At 51.5% G+C, this 17,825-nt stretch overlaps 1 protein-coding gene across 1 annotated transcript in view; it reads left to right on the forward strand.

The window, feature by feature from the left end:
* The first annotated feature begins 2,990 nt into the window (after positions 1-2,990).
* The window catches only part of LINGO1 (leucine rich repeat and Ig domain containing 1), a 140,176-nt gene continuing 125,341 nt past the window's right edge, over positions 2,991-17,825 (forward strand). Inside the window, exon 1 of the mRNA XM_018081529.2 lies at positions 2,991-3,099. The gene's annotated coding sequence lies outside the window, so the exon portion shown is untranslated. The remainder of the gene's footprint in view (positions 3,100-17,825) is intronic.

Consider the following 17,825-nt stretch of genomic DNA (forward strand, 5'->3'; position numbering starts at 1 on the left):
TTTTTTTTTTTTTTTTTTTTTTTTTTTTTACCACTCCTAAGTGGAGTGCTTAAGCCTATTCTTTTGTTTTCTGTGAAAGGAGCAGTAAATCCTTTATCCTGCCTGGCTATTTCTGTGTGCGTATTTTCTCATTGTGCTCCAGCTTGTCAGCTGTGTCAAAGCCCGGAAACCTTGGCCTCTGTCGGACTCCAGACTTGGATTTCTCTGTATTTAACAACACTGGCTCCCTTGGACTAACCGTTCTTTTCTCTCCCCTTGGTGTCTTTTTTCTTTTTCTTTTTTTTTTTTCCCCTAAAAAATACCTGGTTAAAAAAATCCCTAACAAGAGAGAGAGAAGCGTGAGAGCTGTTGGGTTCATCCCGGCACAGCCTGCCAATGCAGGAAGGGAGCCACAGCCGGGGTGTCCTCCTGTCCCCCCATGCCTCTGGGGCACCAGGGCTGCCCCAGGGAATGGGAACCCCCCTGGGTGAGGGAGCTTTCCGGAGATTAGCTTGGGATCGGCGGGTGCCTAATGCTCAGGCAGTGTATCTGCTGAGCACAAAGGCAGGATTTCGGTGCGCGGCAGGATTAGCCGGGAGCGGGGATGGGGGGTGGAGGGAGAGGGGGATGTCTGTCTCTGCGCCGGGGCCGTGTGCCAGCTCCGGCTGCTGTGCCCACTCCTGGGAGCAAGCCTGGGGTGTCTCCCTGGGGGGGGATCTGGGAGAGTGACCATCCCCGTGGCTGGAGGGAGGAAGGCTGGGCTATGCACGGCCGGCTGCGAGGACTGAGGATGGTGGGCACGGGGGTGCTGAGCCCCTCCACACACCGACAGTGGTGGCAGCAGCCTCAGTAAGCTGCCAAGGAAGGCTTTGCTGGAGATGTCAGAGGCCAGGCTTGACCATAGCCACTGGGCACGTTTTAGGCACAGTAAATCCCAGTTCCCAAAGAGGGAATGGACTAAATGACCCGTCAGCAGCTCCTGGCCACCTGGGAGTTCCAAAAGTATGGTCTGAGCCGTACTGGCATGAGCAATTCCAGGCTGGAAGAGTGAGTGGCTTTGTGAATCTTGCACTGTTTCAGCCCAGAACTGATGGCTTAGGCTTTTAGCTTGCTTCCTGGCAGAACTAGGGCTGGGTTCTGTCTGGGCTCCATCTGGAGTGCCCCCCATTCCCCAGGGTCAGTTCCATAAGCTGTGCTGGTGCTCTGTGAACACCATGGCAGCTTCCCACACCAGGCAGCACGGCTGTTTGTGTGAGAACAAAAGAATAAACAATGGAAACTGTGATTAATTACCGCAGCTAATTAGCAGTGTGCTTGGCCTGGGCTAGAACTTGGTAAGGTGCCAAAATCAGAGGAGAAGCCACGGGAGAAACTGTGATCAGAACCTCTTTGGAGAGGGAGCAGGGAAGGGGAGAGGATGCTTTCCCAGCACTTCTTTGCAACATGCCACATAGAGAGCTTGGGCTGGGGACATCACTGCCTGTATACCTCGGAGGGGATGCTACTGCCATCCCCAGCATCATCCTTCCATTTCCTGGTGCTGCCTTTGCTGAGAGATCACTTCCCTCAGCCACAATCAGCATCAGGAGCTGGGTGTTAGACCCTGCTGCGCTCCAGTGCTGCAGCTGTTAATTACCAAACCCTCGTTAGGGTCCGAGGAGTTGTCTTCCCTACGGAAAAGGATCATCCTCGCTCGCCTTTCCCTACACTGTACAGCAGCCTTATTCTTTGCTCTCCATTTTCAAATTAGCTCAAGGACCATGATCAGCAAACAAATTTGCAGCAAGCTCATGGTGCGCTTGGAGATTTGGAAGAATCCTTGGCAAATATTTGCCAGGCTCCGCCGCAAACCCAGTGAATACTTTTCATGACTGAGAGACGCCGAGCGTAGCTGGCAACTTTGGATAGGATGGCAGACCTCAGGTTGGGGATGGCTGCTAAAAAAATACTTGAGCTAACAGATATTCTTTAACTTGCTTCCATCCGTCCTTTTCTCTGCCCTCTCGCTGTGCAGCATGGGGATAGCTGAAGATACACTTGACTGCAGCCATAGCAGGATCACATCAGCCCCATTAAAAGGTGGCTGCACCTAAATGCCATTTGCTCAGCGAGGTCTGAAGTGGTGCCCTTTGGAGTAATTGGGAGATATGGCCCCTTTTCCGAGGACAAGAGAGTCTATTTTTCAAGGCGCCATCACTTTATTATTAATTTGTTAAACACTGCTCAGAACTGTTTGAGAAGCAAAAAAAGGATGTGAGCTCTGCCTTGGGGACCTCACTGATAAATAAATGTATTAAATCAAACCTGTGCTGCAGAGGAGAGTGCTGCACTCGAAGGTGAAGGTGGCACCTCCTCCATCAGGACAGGGCCTCGCTTCTCCATCAGCGTTGAAGTCAGGAGGAGTGATTGCAGATCAGCAGGTCTAGGACCTGCTTTCTCTTAGCATTTCTGAGGTGCCAGTGGAACCCCTTGACTTGTGAGCAGTGGAGAGAGCTCCCCTGGCCTTGTGAGACCCCTGGCTGGGCTCATGCAGGTGGGGGGTCCTTCCCTTGTGCATCCATGGCTGTGTGCTTCAGTGTGGGCCTGCTTGCACAGGCAAGCTTGTGCCTTCTCCCCCTCCCCACCAGTGATGCTGGAAGCACAGTAACACCCTCTGGGAGCTGCTCCCAAAAATCACCCTGTGCCTGGCAGGAGCCCCTCAGGGGGTGCTGTGTCTCTTCAAGCATCTGCACCTCGCATCCAGATCTAGGCAGATCCCACTGGACTCTTCTTCTTTCCTCGATGACGGGGAGGAGGGGAAATAAGAGCAAGATAGAAAAATGTCAATATATAAAGTTCTGCGCTTTCTTAGCTTTCAAGTCAAACTTGCCGTGGGGTTGGGTTTGCTCAGTGTGTGCTCAAAGCCATGAGTTCCAAGCTTGACATCTTCTGTGCCTTCTCATCCACAGCCCCCTGTGCCCGGGAGTCATGAGCTGCCCTCAGCACCCGCAGACCCGCCGGAGCAGCCTCCTGGCCGCAGCCCCCTGGCACTGTTAGGCTTCCCTGCTCCCCTGGAAGGTGCTCATTGCTGACGAGGAGAACCAGCTGCGCCCACACCCAGCCTCCAGCATCCCTCCCAAGGTAAGGATGTCTGTGAAAAGCAAGGGGTTGGCAAATGCAAGCGAAATCAGGTTGTTTCTTGTGTCTGTCGCGCCTCCTACCTGCTCCTCTTCCCCTCATCTGCCCTTCTCTCGCAATTAAAAGGTGATTTTGAAGGTGAGGTAGCTCCTGGTGAAACCTGTTGCTTGCAGATTGTATCCCGTCTGAATTTGCTCGTAGTTTTAGAAACTCCTGTGCTGCTGCAAGGAGCTGGGCTTGGGTGGGACTGGTGCCTTGTGACTGCCTCTGCTTCCCTGATGTACTTCTGAGGATAATTGTCTATAATTTGCCTCTTAACGATGCTCTGGAGGCTTCCCAAGCACGCACTGCCTTTCCTCCCACTGTAAAAGGCCTTTGGGGTATTTTTGAGGCTTCCTGTGGCAGGGAAGCAAGGGGAGGCTGGAGAACGGTGTTTGGGAGGGGGCTGAGTCCCTGTCCCAGTGAAACACCCTCATCTGCTCCTTGCACTTGGCAATAGGAATTTTTTAAGGTTAAAGAAGTAGAGCTCAGCTTGTGGGGAGTGAGCGGGGGCTGAGGCTGATGCCAGGGCCAACTGCCATCCTCATGCATGCAAAATCAGTATTCATGGCCGAAGAGTGGAAATCGGGTTTAGAAACCAAGAACCTGATTTCTGGGATGACTTTGGGTTTTGAGATTTTAGGGGCCCCTTGCTTCTCGGTGCAAACAGAGGTGTCAGCTGTGTACAGTAGCATATGAGCATCTCAGCTTCTCTGTGTGCCATCTGCAGTGCAGGGGAGCTGGGGCCTGGAGGGAGGTGAGGATGTCACCAGCCTATTGCATGGTGGGCATGGGCATGAGACTCCTGTCTCGAGAGGTCTATGAGAAGGTCACAATGGACCCAGCAAGTTAAAAATGTAAGTCAGAGCTGTGATCTGGCTTGTCCTAATTTCCTTTGGGAGCTCCTTACCTGCAGGGTCTGGAGCTGGGATCAGCTGGGATGCTCCAGCTGGGAAGCCGAGGCCAGTTCAGACTGGGCAGGCTGACATCCTTGCTGTAAATATCCAGCCAGCTCTAATCCTCCCGGTAGCTCCATCATTACTGTTTTCCTAAGAGTTATTTGACTCTTTGTGTTGCACTTCTCAGACAAATGGCTTTTAAATAAAACCTCTGCTAACTCGTTAGGCTTCCTGTCCAGGTCACTTCCTGCATGAGTGATTTATAGGGCTGCTTTTAACATTTTATTAACTTTAAATCGCCTGGCCCAGTCAATTGGAGTCTATCCCATTAGCTGTGGTGAGTGGCTGCCCAGGGCATCAGGCTCTCCTGCTGCCTCCTTTGCTTCTGGAGGGGCCTCGATGCTGGGAGACCAACCATGGTGAGAGACAGGAAAGAACAGAAGGAGAATTTAGATAAGGAGGAATAGATCTGGGATGGATAAGTGAATGCATAAGGGTTAAGGAGATAATGGAGCTTGTGATCCTATCTGGGAAGGTGGCTTATCTCCTGCTGTTGGTACTGTGATTACTTGGCTGCATCTCCCGCAGCACCTGAGGCAATGGGAGAGGAGCATCAGGGCTTGGTAAGGAGGTGGCTGCTCCAGACCCATCCCAGCAAGGCATCACTGCTGGAGCATCCCTGAGTGCCCACCTGGGTAGGATGTGCCTGTATTAAATAAACCCTGTCTGTGGCTGTGCCAGAGACAGAGTCTTCCTCCTTGCCTAGTGCATGTGCAATTCCCTTTAGCTCCTGGCATCCCATCTGATCCAGCAGGCTGCCTTGTGTCCAGTTCCCTGCCATCTCAAACTCTCCCCTGCAGCTCCTTCCTCCTTGGAGTAGAGTAGAGCCAAGTCCTGCAGCCCTGGCACTATGGTGAGCGGGGCTGAGTGAGCAGAAATGACTCTGGCTGTGAAATCCAAATGAAATGGAGATCCTAAGTGATGTGAGGCTGCAGCAGCAGCTTTGATTATCTCTGGTTTAGTTGCTGCTCTCCCCACCGTGCCCTGTCTTCTTTTCCACCCATGCTCAGAGATGTTATTCAGTGGAGTTTTCCAGCTATTGGTAACAGGAGAAAAAACCCCCTGAACTCTTGCTCAGCCAGAGCTAATGAGCTCTCTCTGGAAATAAAAGCATCCTAAGGACAGCCTTGTGATACAGAACATCTCGTTCTCTGTGGCTGCTCCGGCCACCACCTCTGAGCAATGGCCCAGCACAGGGCTGGTTGGGAGCTGAATGAAGCTGTCACCACCCGTCCTTCCCCCCAGCCATCACTCATGTGAGGCATGGATAAAACTTGGGCCATGCTTTGCTCCTCTGGCAGAGCCCTACTGTGAGGACAGGGATTTGTGAACATTTGTCCAACACCCTGATGGCAGAGCCTATCTCCTTGTACGTGCTTGCAGGACAGTGCAAGGAGGGGTCACATGTCCCCATGGGGCAGGACCAGCTTTAAGTGGCTTAGAAAGGGATTTGGATAATGCCTCAGCTCCAGTTGCTGGCTTGGATGGAGGGGTGTATGGAGGTGGACTCCCTGCAGCCCCATGTGTCTGCAGGGAAAGCAGACCTGCAGTCCCCGAGGGCTGTTGAGGCTGTCAGGAGTATGACCAGGAGGGAATTTGTCTTGCAGCAAAGCCAGCATCTGAAAGCCATTGCTTCTGATGTGCCCATGATTTGCTGAAACCTGTGTCTCCTTTGTCATTTTTCTGTCTGTCTCTGTCTCAAATCCCAGCGCAGAGACAGGGAACTTGCTCGCAGAGACGAGTAGGTTTTTTTTTCCCTCCACCTTTAAATATTTATTCTGAGCTCTCAAGATACACGCGCTGTGATCCTGGGAGCCTGCCTGTGTGCTGGCAGCGTCTCCTGCACGGCAGAGTGGGGCTGGCAGCCTTCCCTCTGGGGAACATGGGCAGAGGCCATTCCCACTCCTGCTGCCCTGTGCAAGAGCTGCTGGGTCCAAGAGGAGTGACATGGGGCGTTCCCCTCTTTCTCCACGTTGGCTCACATGGGAACAAAGCCCAAGACCCACTAAAATGTTGTCCAAAGAATGTGTGGGTGTTGTGAGCTGCGTTTTTGGGGCTGAGACAGAGTCAAAAACAGCCTGGTCCATCTGGCGAGCTCCATCACTGGGGTGGCACATCCCAAATGGCACCCACCCCACTGTCCCCTGCTTGACTTTCCCTGTCCCCAGCAGCATGCAGAGCTGCCACTGGAGGTTTTCCCTTTCCTCCCTGCAGCTTGTCCAGGGCTCTCAAGGTCATGTGGGTAACTGGAGTGATGCTGCCAGCCTTAGCTTTGCAGCCTGAGCTGCTGTGCTGTGCTGTGCTCAGCTGTGGCTTTGGGCCTCCCTCTCTCCCTCCCTTTCTCTAGTCTTGCTCCGCTTTTCCAAGCCTTTCAGCTGCCGCCACTTGGGTACACGGATTGCATGCAGGAAGAGGAGCCCTGTGCTGCTGGGATGTGTGTGCCTGGCATGCCGATGAGGAGCGAGGCTGGTGCTGGGGTGTGGTGGCTCTGCCTAGGATGTGCTGGGCGCTGACAGGCTGTGCCAGAGCACACACTGCAGGCACTGTCCCATGGGCTCCTGCGGAAGGGGAGGTGGAGTCCCACATGGCTGCAACTGCCACCTTCCAGGCATTTTCCCTGAAAGCTGGTTCTCCTGCAAAGCTGGCTCACTTCTGCCTCTGCTACGGGACAGACCAAGGAGTATGGTAGTATTGAACTCCAAGCAAAAAAGTCAGGAGATCCTTTCTCAAAGCAGCTCTGCAAGGGATGGGAGGATGTCTGCCTTTCCAGGTGAGCGCACTCTGCCTCCAGCTGCCGCAGCCCGAGTGCCCTGCTCAGCAGCTGGCACTCATCAACACAGAGGCTTGTCCCCAATTGCCCCCAGCAGTGCCAGCCACGGGGTCTCCAGGAACTGTAAGGTTGTGGGCACTGACACAGAAAATCCTTTGCAGAAGCCTAGGATTGGATGGCAGGTGTGACTCTACCGGGAGATACTTGAAACCAGCACGTAGCCAAAGGCAAGAGGAGGCAGAGGAGACAATAGCTGATGTAGTGGGATTTTTTATTTTGTCTGAGGAGAAATAAATTAGAGCCAACTTACTAGTACAGTGCTGGCACTGAAAAAATGAACTCCAGTAAACTGCAAAGTGGTGAGGTTGAGACCACAGTGGTGGTCTCCTGGTCTGGTTTTCCCACACCTGCCTGCCCTCTGCCTGCACCTACCATAGGCTGGCAGCAGCACCACCCCTCTCAACTCTCACTGAATTTCTGAACGTAACAGCCTCATTAGCAGGAGAGGTTTCCCCAAGATAAGTTACTGCTGCTGTTAGAAGGGCAATTATCTTTCTTTTCTGCTATCACACCTGTAGGCATTGAAGTTGCTGCTCTTACACTGTGTCATGGCTGAGCTCTTGTGCACAGGATGGTACCGTCAGGAGAAAGAAGTTAAATTATAGCAAGGATGTTTTCTGGAAAGAAAAAGAGATTTTTTTTTTCCATTATGGGTTTGTTCCCTCTTGGTCGTCTCACTAGGTCAGAGCAGCTACGCCCATGCAGAGTGATGCCAGCCCCTGCCTCCCCTTCCTGGCACCTACCTGCACTTGGCTTGGTTGGGATGGTGGCTATGAGTGTCTTTTATGGAAGACAGAGGAGCTCTTCTATGTGTCACACTCCTACTCTGCCTCTGCCTCTGCCTCCTCCTGGTGTCACCCCTTGCCCAGGGCTTCAACACCCCAGGGCTCCCCAGAATAATCCAGTGGGATTGTTCACTGTGCAACATGTCTGCAGTAACAGACAGTGCCAGAAGTGTCTCCTAGGAGTGAAAATCTGCAGCCTGAGACTTGCAGAAAATATTTCTTCGAAATTCAAGCTTATTCGGTCATCGGTCATTTGACCTAACAAAACCCTTTGGCACTCCCTGAGGCACTCCCAGAACACACGTGGGGGATATTTGCGGCTGGATGTTGTAAGAACTTAGTAGTGAGTGGTTGGGATAAGTCATATTTCATAAAATCAGCCAGGAAAAAAGATCGGTGATTAATTCTTTTTAATAAACAATGGTGAGCAGTGTGTCTTGGTTTGAGCCAGACTGACTTTTACAGTGATTCATGGATTTTTCCACAGGAAAAATCACCTTTGTGGGGATTGCTGGTGTGCGAGGTGCCTGCTTGGCTTCATGAGTAATTCCCCCCCACTCTGAAAGCACCGGGGTGTGGAAAAACGATGAACTTCTCCGCGGGAGCTGAGAGGGAGGAAGGGTGTGCTTGGCTCTGCCGCTGCAGCCAATGACTGTGTCCTTTCGAAGAGCATCGCAGGACGTGGGGGAGTGGGAATTTCACTGCCAGAAATGCTGAAGGACGTGAATCTCAGGGAAAAAAATGTGCGGAGCTGAGATGTCTGTGCGTGCTGTGCTAGGCTGCCTAAGAGAGGTCAGCTGGGACCAGCCAGTGCTCCTTTTTTTTTTTTTTTTTTTTTGCAACGTGCTGCAGCACTCCTCCGACAAAGCAACCGCCCCAGGAGGAGCGTGTCCCAGCATCGTTCATTCCTGGTTAATTTGGTTTTCCTTTATTTCCAGCCCCTCGTGCTGGAAGCTGGCCAGCCTCCGTGGTCCGTCGTGCGGCTGGCATTGACGGGTTTGGGGCGGGAGCGTGCACAGGGGGCGGCAGCGTGCGGCTGGAGGTGTAGGGAGCGTCTGCGTGATGCTGCTTTTTAAAAAACAGCCGAGGTGGGATGGGGAAATGCCGGGCGAGGCACTAGTCATAGGTGTGAGCAGTGCCTGTGCCTGGGAGGCAGCACTGGGGGCGGCGGTGGCCCTTGCTGCGGCGTTAGGGTTGTTTTTTAGTTTGGAGATGAAAGCAAGAAAAAGCTGGGTAGTTCTGCTGAGACTAAACTTGAAGCTTAATTTGGTTTCTTGATCGGGGTTTTTTTTGACTGTTCTTGGTGAAAAATGCAAGTATTTGGCCAAAACTTTGAGTTTCACAGCAAGGAAAGGTGGCACAGTGGCGGGAGAGGCTTGTGTACAAATGTAGCTGGGAAGGAGTAAGAAACAGCCTGGAGGTTGGTCCAGCATCAGGAAGCAACAGGCAGGCTGACACACCCCTCGTTGCAGTAACACCCCGTGGCGGTGTGGCCCTGCCCACCAAATATCCACCCTGATCCCCTGTCCCCAGAGCATCACAGGGACTGCATTCCCAGGCCAGCGTGCCGCTTCCTCCTCGCCCTCCCTCAGCCCTCCCTCCACCGTGGTGCCAATCCCGCATTCATTACGATGCCCATGTACTTCTCTAAGCCCAATATAACTTTGAATTACTGCTCATCTATTCCTCTTGACATCCTCATGCCCATAACTAGGAAGCCTGCATTACCCGTTTGCACATCTGTCAAGCTGCGTGTTCCTCGGCCATTTCCAGAGATACATAAAATTGCCCGTGGTTATGACATTATTGACAACCTGCCCCATCTCCTTCCCCCTCCCCGAGCCCAAATGGCTGCCTCGCTTTATGAGGATTGATATTTGGGCAGTAAATATTTTAGAGCCTCATCTGATGAGTGTGTCTGTGTGGGTGAATACATTTGTGGCTGAGGACAGATGTTGCAGCTATCTTCATTGGAAATGCAGGGCCTTGTCTTTCTCCTTTCTGCCTCTGCAGCATCTCTGTCATCTCTCTCCAGCCCCTCAGTGCTGCCTGTTCCCAGTGAGAAGAAGGGAAATTGTAGGGAAAAGCCAAGCAGATGTTGCCAGGAAGGACTAGAGCTGGCAGAGCTTTGTGAAGGGTGTTTGGCCCCTATGGCCCATTGCTGCAGCATCCTGCTGCTGGGTTCCCCATGTCCCCCAGTAGCAGGATTGAATTTCTATGGCAAGGTGTTTTCCTTTCCTGAACCCAGGGAAACCACCAATTCCTGCTGTGCTGGACAAGTAGCTTTTGAAAAAAAAGACGACAAGCATCAACTTGTCTGTGGTTTCCAAAGGATGTATTTTGACTCCTGTTCTGAAAAGCTGCTTCATCTCCCAAAGTTTCAAAATGCACTTCAGTAAATGCCTCTAAAGAGGAAACAACTTGGGAACAGCACAGCCTGGGTGATCTGAACCATTGTTTTATCTTGCTGAGAAAAGCAAAGGAGCCCATTTTCAGTTCCTCAAAATGATTTGCTCTCTTTCCCTTCAATCAGCAAAACAAAGAGTGTTGCCTGATTCCTAGGGAAGAGAAAAAGAAGACTCAGCTCCTGCAGGGTGAGCTGGGGCTGGGCTAGGCTGAGATTTTGGGTGTCACAGCTCTCTTTGGGCTGGATCTAAGCTGTGGGTACCAGGATTCTGGGAGCTTTTAACATATGTCTGCACTCTGACTGTCTGGGAGTTTTGCTTGTGTTACCAAGCAGAGTTGTCCTTGCACCGAGATCCAAACCTGAGATGGGACTCTGGTCTCTTCCCAGCAGGGAGGAAAACTGCATGGGTCTCTGGCATGAGTCCTCTCCCCACACAGAGTGGTTGGAGCACATGCAAGACAAGTCAGCTGTGCTCTGTGATTTCTTCTTGCCATTTTTCTGCTTGTTTTTTCTCTTTGAGCCTGGAGCAAGTGCCTCAAAATGTGTGAAAAACCAGCTGCCTGGGGGGCAGTGTTGCAACCCCTCCATCGAAATTCCTTGGGGTCTTTGTCTCGAGAGCAGGAGCTTCCTGGCTCTGAAGTGGGTGCTGCATGCCAGGCTGGGCCCTGCCAGCCAGGGTGAGGTGATGTACCCCCGCTGGCACATCACCCAGCACCAGCTGTTCCCAGGGTGTGGGTGTCCCTTTCCCCACCCTCTTGGCTTGCCAATAGGGAACGATGTGTTTAGGGGAAGGAAGTAGGATGGAATATTTCTTGTTGCTGCTACTTGAGGTTTGAAGCAGTTGTGTAGTGCCCAAGGGGGCACGTGGATTTCCAGGGGTGCCCTGTGGGTCTTCTTGGTGGCCACTGTGCTGATGAGTGCAGGTGGCTGCTCGTACCATGGAGTCCACTGTACCTCTTATATCCAATTTGCTCATTCAAGAAGAGATCTGTGTCATCAAGGAGCTGTACAGGATGGCTTTACAAAGGTGCTGGGAGAGTAGGAGGTGTCCATCTTCAGTTACAAGGGCTTGGTGTCTCCATCTCCAGAAAGCCTGGCTGTGGGAGCCACGTGCCAAGGGGAGGGGTTCAGTGGCCTCATTGACTCGCCGATGAAGGATGCTGCCCTGGCCCTGGCCAGTCTGCTCTTTTACAGCACTATAGTATCTATTTATTTATGATTTCTGTGGGTGGTGTTTTGGATGATCTATTGAGCCAGAGTGAGATATTTTGAGGCACAGTGAGATATTTTAAAAACATCTCATCACTCTGGAAATATCCATGGTGCGATAGCTGCATATTAGTCATTCGGAAAGGGAGTGATTTCAATGAAATAAAAAACATTTCATCTTGTCAGAGCATTTTCACTCACTGTCTGCTAGGCAGCTCTTGTCAGTCTTCAGTCTCTGTGGCTGGTTTTACTCTTCTGAGGCAGTGCCTTTTTATTTTCTAACAAGAAGTAAAATAAAACCTATAATGGATATTGGTAGCTCTGAACTCATCAATTGTCAGTAAGAAAGAGCCTCTAAAAAGATGGAATAGACCCTCTTTGCACTGGATTATTTCCAGTGAGATTATTCCTCTCAGGAACTGTCTGCATTTGGAAGGGGAAACTCCTCCTCCAGGTATTGGACCTTGAACAAAAACCCCTGCCCTCCAAGGTGATTTATCCCTCTGAGAAGTGAGAGTAACTCCAAAACTCTTGTACACCAGCTGGAGATTGGAATTAGGCTCATGGAGAGCAGAAGGAGAGATGGTTTTCTCCTAGGAGGAAAAAAAAAAAAACCTGTTAGAAAACACAAATGATGAGGCCTCGTCCTGCAAGGGAAAACAGCACAAAGCCGTTCAGCAAATGAAAAGCCAAATGAGCTGTGAAAACCCACCACCACGGTAGGAGAGATTTTCACTCAGAGGAAATCTGCCATACATCACCTAATATTCAGCTTTGCACTGCCATTTGGGAAAACGTTCATCATGTTCCACTGGTCCCTGCTCCACTTTATGTGTATCTATAGCTGGGGTTTGTGCAGCACAGCCCACGCGCCCTGGGGAGGAGGCATTCGGCCGAGATGCTCCCTGTACTTTGATCGTTCTCCATAATCAGGCAAAGAGTAATTGCACTGTGGTTACGCTGTGAGTACTGCACGCTGGTGCTTCGAGGGATGCAACTGCCATTTCCTCGTGCAACCAGTAGATAACTGCTTCGATGGCTCAAAGCAATCCCTCTGTGGGTAAATCTTTGGTTGGTGTTGATATCCCGAGTTTTCTCAGGGTACGGGGGTGCTATGGTCCTGGATCGTGATCACAGAACTACAGAATAGTCTGGGTTGGAAGGGACCTCAGAAATCATCCAGTCCAACCCCTTGCTTTGGGCAGGGACACCTTCCATGAGACCAGGATGCTCAGAGCTCCATCCAACCTGGTTTGAACACTTCCAGGGATGGGGCATCCGTAGCTTCTCTGGGCAACCTGTGCCGGTGCCTCACTTTCCTCAAGCACAGCTAAGGGCACCTCCCTGGTGGGAATGGGCTTGCACATAGCTGTTTTGGGGGGATGTTTCTCTGCTGCTGTGGCTCCCCCTTGGCCATCTCCTTTGAGTTTGTGAGTCTTAGCTGGGTTTTCTTTGCACCTACTGCCAGTGCTGAGCTCTGGCTGCATCCCTCTGCATGCCCACCCCTCTTCCAGTCACTGCAGCCAGAGAAACTCCAGCCAGGGCTTTAAAATCAACTTAAAAGCAGGAGAGGGCAGGGGGAAAGCAGCCCTGGGTCACCCTGGAAGGGTGCCAATGGTATCTCCAAGTTCAGTTAGCCCTGGTGCCTTGGAGCCTTCTCCCCAGCTCCCCCAGGACAAAAGGGGCATCCTTCCCCACAAATGCAGGAATTGCCAGGATCAGGGTGGAGACTGCCCTGGAACAAGTGCCCATAACCCCATCTTGCTAAAATCTGGGCTTGGCAGTGACGACTTGTAAACTTTACAATTGTTGCCTTTTATTTCTGGCCAAATCAAATGAAAATGGCCAACCAGAGCCGTTTCTTTCCATTAACCTTTTCCCTTTCACGTCCACGCTTGACCCAAAATAATATTCTTTTGGTTTGCACTTGGTGCTCCCCTGCTGGACACTAATTCAGTTAGTTCAGTTAATTAATGAACACAAGCTGACCTCTTGTATTTCTTAGCCAGGGGTAGGACTTTTCGCCCACGTGGGGAATCCTCTGCTCTCTTGTCCTTGTGATGTGGCATCCTCTGTGTCCCTTTGCTAGTGGCGAGCATGTCCTCGTCCTGTGCCCCTGAGTCAGCACTATGCTGCTGGCATGCTATTTCAGCTTGGAAAAAAAAAAAAAAAAAAGAAGAAAGTTTCAGTATTTAAAGTATTTAAGCAGATGGGAAGCCACAAACTACAGTCGGTGGAAGGAGCGTGTTTCATGACTAACAAAATATGCCAGGTAGGCCGTTCCACTTGAGATATTTTCAGGAATGTAATCACTTTCACACATCTTCATAAATTTGCCAAAGTGTTAGTTTTCCCCCATATGGATCGGGGAGGATGCAGCATGTCATGACTGTTGCATGCATCTTGAATGCTGTGTCTTCATGGTGGATTTTTTTTTTTCCTCTTTATTCCCCCCCATCCAGGATATAATTGCAATAAAAGTTTGATTCACTCCTCCCCATAATTACTGTGGGCAGAGGGTCATCCTTGAGCATTTTGGTGAGGGAGCTCCTTGGACAAGGCAGGGCAAAGGACGCAGAGGTTAAATCCCTAATGATTCCTCCTAAAAATGACTGGGTTTGGGCTGGAGTGGTGCCAGGGATGCTGTCCCCAGTGGGATACCAGCAGGTGATAAAGGGATGCTCTAAGGGAGCCCCAAAGACTGTATCTTTCCCATTGAGCTCCTCTGAATAGATGCTCCAGCATCGCACTGGGGTAAACAAATGCAAAATATTTTGAAGTCATTCAGTCTCGGCCTTGAATTCTTTCTTTTCTTTCTGGTATCATGGCAAAATTAAATAAAAGCACCAGTTTTCTGCATGTTATTGATCTTTCACTCAAAATCTGGGCCCTTTTCCAGGAAAAATGAGTCCTTTTGTGAACAAAGAGACAGGCACCTTCCCAAAAAAAGGCAGCTTTCAAATCTAATGTTCTGTGTGTTTGAAATTTCATGTTTCTGATAGGAAAATATCAATTTCACTCAAATTTGCAGAGAAGTGATGTGGCGGGGGGTGGGGGTGGTGAAAGATGGCCCTGAATGGATTGATGAGCACTTGAAGGCTAGATTGCCAGAGGGATTTAAAAGCAAAAGGAAAAGCAACCTTGTCACTAATTCTGAGCAGCTTGTGTTTGAATCCAGAGCCAGGCTGTTGGGCTGGAGCTGGCCCTGCTGTCCTTGTCCCCTGGGGACCTGGAGCCTTCATCATACACCATGCATGTGGCAGGAGGGCTTAGCCCATCTCTCTTGACCAGATCTCAATCTCAGTGGTTTATACACTCTTTTTTCTTTTTAACATTGCTGCTGGAGCCAGATTTTAAACTGGTGTGTGTTGGTCTGTTACCTTGGTTGGGTGCCCCACTGAGAACTGCCTGCCAGTGTCTTAGACAAGCTGGGCTTTGCCAGCAGTGTTTTACAGGTTAATTTGTCAAACCTCTGTAGCTTGATTATTTGTTGGTGAAGCCCTTGGGAGTTGCTTGGGAGGAGATGTGTTACTATGCTCCCTTGGACTGTGCTACCACATGGATGCTCAGCTGTTGGGCAGGCTGCCGAACTGGTTACCCTAAATACGTGTTCATAGCTCAGCCCATCGCTATGGCACCCCCATTATAATGAAGGGGGCTGTGTTCACCTTCAGTCCTGCTGCTGCATCCTTTGATAGCAAGTAAATTGGTTTTATTCATATTTCATCCCTGGGACAGCAGTGATGCTCCATCCTTGCTGTAATGCGGAGGTAGTGGAGGCAGCGCTGGCTCAAGGGCATTGTTCTCAGGGCCGTCCATCACAGAAACATGGAATGGTTTATGTTGGAAGGACCTTAAAGATCATCTCTTTTCCACTCACCCTACCATGGACAGGGACACCTTTCACTAGACTTGGTTGCTCAGGGCCCCATCCAACCTGGCACCCTGCTCCTTCTCAGCTGCCACATGAAAAGTTTGCTTGGTGCTTGAGCAGAGAATTCCCCCGCCCCAGTGGGATTGCTCCCGGGGCTTTGCTCCCCGGCTGCGTGTGTAAGCTGGCTTATCTTTGGAAAGGCACGGCGGCACTGACAAGTGGTGCAGGAGATGGGGGCAGTAGGTGGATCGTTTTTAGCAGCGCGCACGCACGGAGCAGACAGCTTGGGCATGTTCCAAAACACTTCCCACGCCCCCAGGCTGAATTTTAAGAAGCTGGGGCATCTGCACGTTCAAAACGCTCCAGGGTTGGGGGGGGGGGGAAAGAAGGAAAAAATCCCCAAGGCAGGCAGAGCAGCCAGCGCGTGGAAGGGGCAGGCAGCACCCAAGGGCTGATGTCTTGCTGCAGAAGGGAGTTTGTTGCAAAGGCTGAGCAGCTCCAAGCCGCTCTCTGGAGGGGCAGAGCACAGGTGAGCGTGGAGCCTCGTGGTGCTGACTTGCCTTGCGGCTGCTTGCAGGCTGATCTCGCTCTTGGTTGAGTGGGGGGAATGGGAAGAGGAGCTTGAGTTACCCAGGAATGGTGCCCGGGTGAGTGCCTGTTCCTCCTGTCCATCTGGGGTGGTGCAGCCTCTGAGGAGCTCCCAACCTTTGGGGTCCCCAGAGCCATGCAGTAAGGTGGGGGTTAGTGGGGGGATAGAGCTGTCTTCCTTATGGTGATGGGAATGTGCTCATCCTACCTTTAGTGTTTCCAGGGGCTGCCTGGGATCCTGCCCATTGATAGCAGGAGGTGCCCCACTGATTTCTTTCTCTGGGGCAGCCCTGGAATGCAGGACCAGCCTCATCCCCTTCTGCAGCTCCTGGGGAAGCTGAAAAAAGCAGGCAGGGAACAGGAATTGATGCTGGGAACATGCAAGCCCTGAGCTTGCACTGGATGGCTGAAGGCTATTTCAGCCCTACCCTGGGCTCCCTGGGGCAGGGTGAGATATCCAGCCCAAGAGGGGAACCTGTGGAGGACAGCCTATGTGTACAGTCCAGCAAAATCTTAGATCCTCTGGAGTGATGATCCGGAGTTCATTTCTGAGTCCTGGTATAGCTTTGGATAAGTAGCTTCGGGCTGTGAAGGTTGGGAGGTTTCGGTGCTGGGTGCCCAGTTTACACGCTGAAAGTAGCCCCGGCTCTTTCTCTTGCTGCTTCCTTGAGATCCAAGGTCTCTGCTCCTGGTGATATGGGCCCTTGGAGGTCTTGCACTGGAGCATCAGGAAGGGATGAGTGTTAAATCTGGAGAGCCTGAGCTGCCTTCTGCATTCCTCAGTTTACTGAGTCGGTCTGTGCTCTGCGATACAGGGATGGGGAATGTGCCCATCTGCATGGAGAGCTGCTGGTGGGGAGGATGCTGGCATGACATCCTGGCAGCCTGAAGCCATCCTCGCAGGGTGTCTGGGCTCTGATGGCTCCCTCCCATCTCACTGGGCCAGGCACTGGGGGATGCTCCTCCCGGCGTGTCACGTGCCAGAGGGGCATCGTCCCAGCACTCCGCTGTGCTGCCTCCCGTGCTGCTCAGCACACGGTCACCCTGGCACGGGGCATCTTGCACTGCACCCTTCTGCTCTAACAAAGCTGGTGGCTTATTTAAAATGTGACTTTTGCCTGGTGGCAGCAGCTGGCAGTGAGGAGACTGGGAAACTCGTGAGGAGGAAAAAGTAGAGAAGTCCAGGCATGGAGAGCTAAATGTCTCCAAGCTCAGAACTCTTTTCCTTTCATTTTGGGAAGAGAAGACTTCTTGGGAAGCCTCTGCTTCCTAGGCGTCCTTCCAGAAGATGCTGAAGCAGACTCTAAATTATGCACTTTGTAAGTCTCTTGGTACCAGCAGAAGTAGTGCACGCCACTGTGTCTTCATCCACCTGGTAACCTCGTAGCAGGGAGTGTCCTCTTGGCAATGGATAAGTTTCTGGGGTCCTTCTGTCCCTTGTCCCTTGGGTGGGCAGGGCTACCTTTGCACCTCTGGCACCCAAGGGAGGAGAACAAGGCTTTCCTAGCTGTGGTGCTAAACACAAGATGCTCTGCTGTGTGCCCCGGGGCGAGGAGGAGGAGGGGGAGGAGGAAGGAAGACAGTGATGGGGATGGACCCAGGGGGTTTCTGCTAATTAGCAGTGTAACTAGCCATGGCACAGCCTGGCTCCTGGCAGATAATTACCTTGCTGGGTGCAGAAAGACTCGCTGTCCACAGGGACTTTAAAACCTCCCCATTCTTGAACTTATTTGGGAAAGGCAACTCAAAAAGAATAACATGGATATATATTTTAACAGAGCTATTTCTGCCAGGCAGGCAGGCCAATTTGTTACTGAGGTGACACATTTGGTTTTAACTAAAAGAATCAAGTTTTTTTTGGCTTTTTTTCCTTTTTCAGTCCTTAGGGCAGGGGGTGGCTAAGCCATGGGAAAACTGGGGGGCTGGTGGTTCTGGCTTCCTCGCAGATGAGCATTTCTAAGTTCATGGGTGTTTCAGAGAGCAGGGGGAGAAAAATAAAACTGGGAAAGATCCCAGTCTGCTCATTGCAGCTCGGTGA

Source organism: Manacus vitellinus, unplaced genomic scaffold (genome assembly GCF_001715985.3).
Source record: "Manacus vitellinus isolate BGI_N305 unplaced genomic scaffold, ASM171598v3 scaffold_53_pilon, whole genome shotgun sequence".
Classification (NCBI taxonomy): Eukaryota; Metazoa; Chordata; class Aves; order Passeriformes; family Pipridae; genus Manacus; species Manacus vitellinus.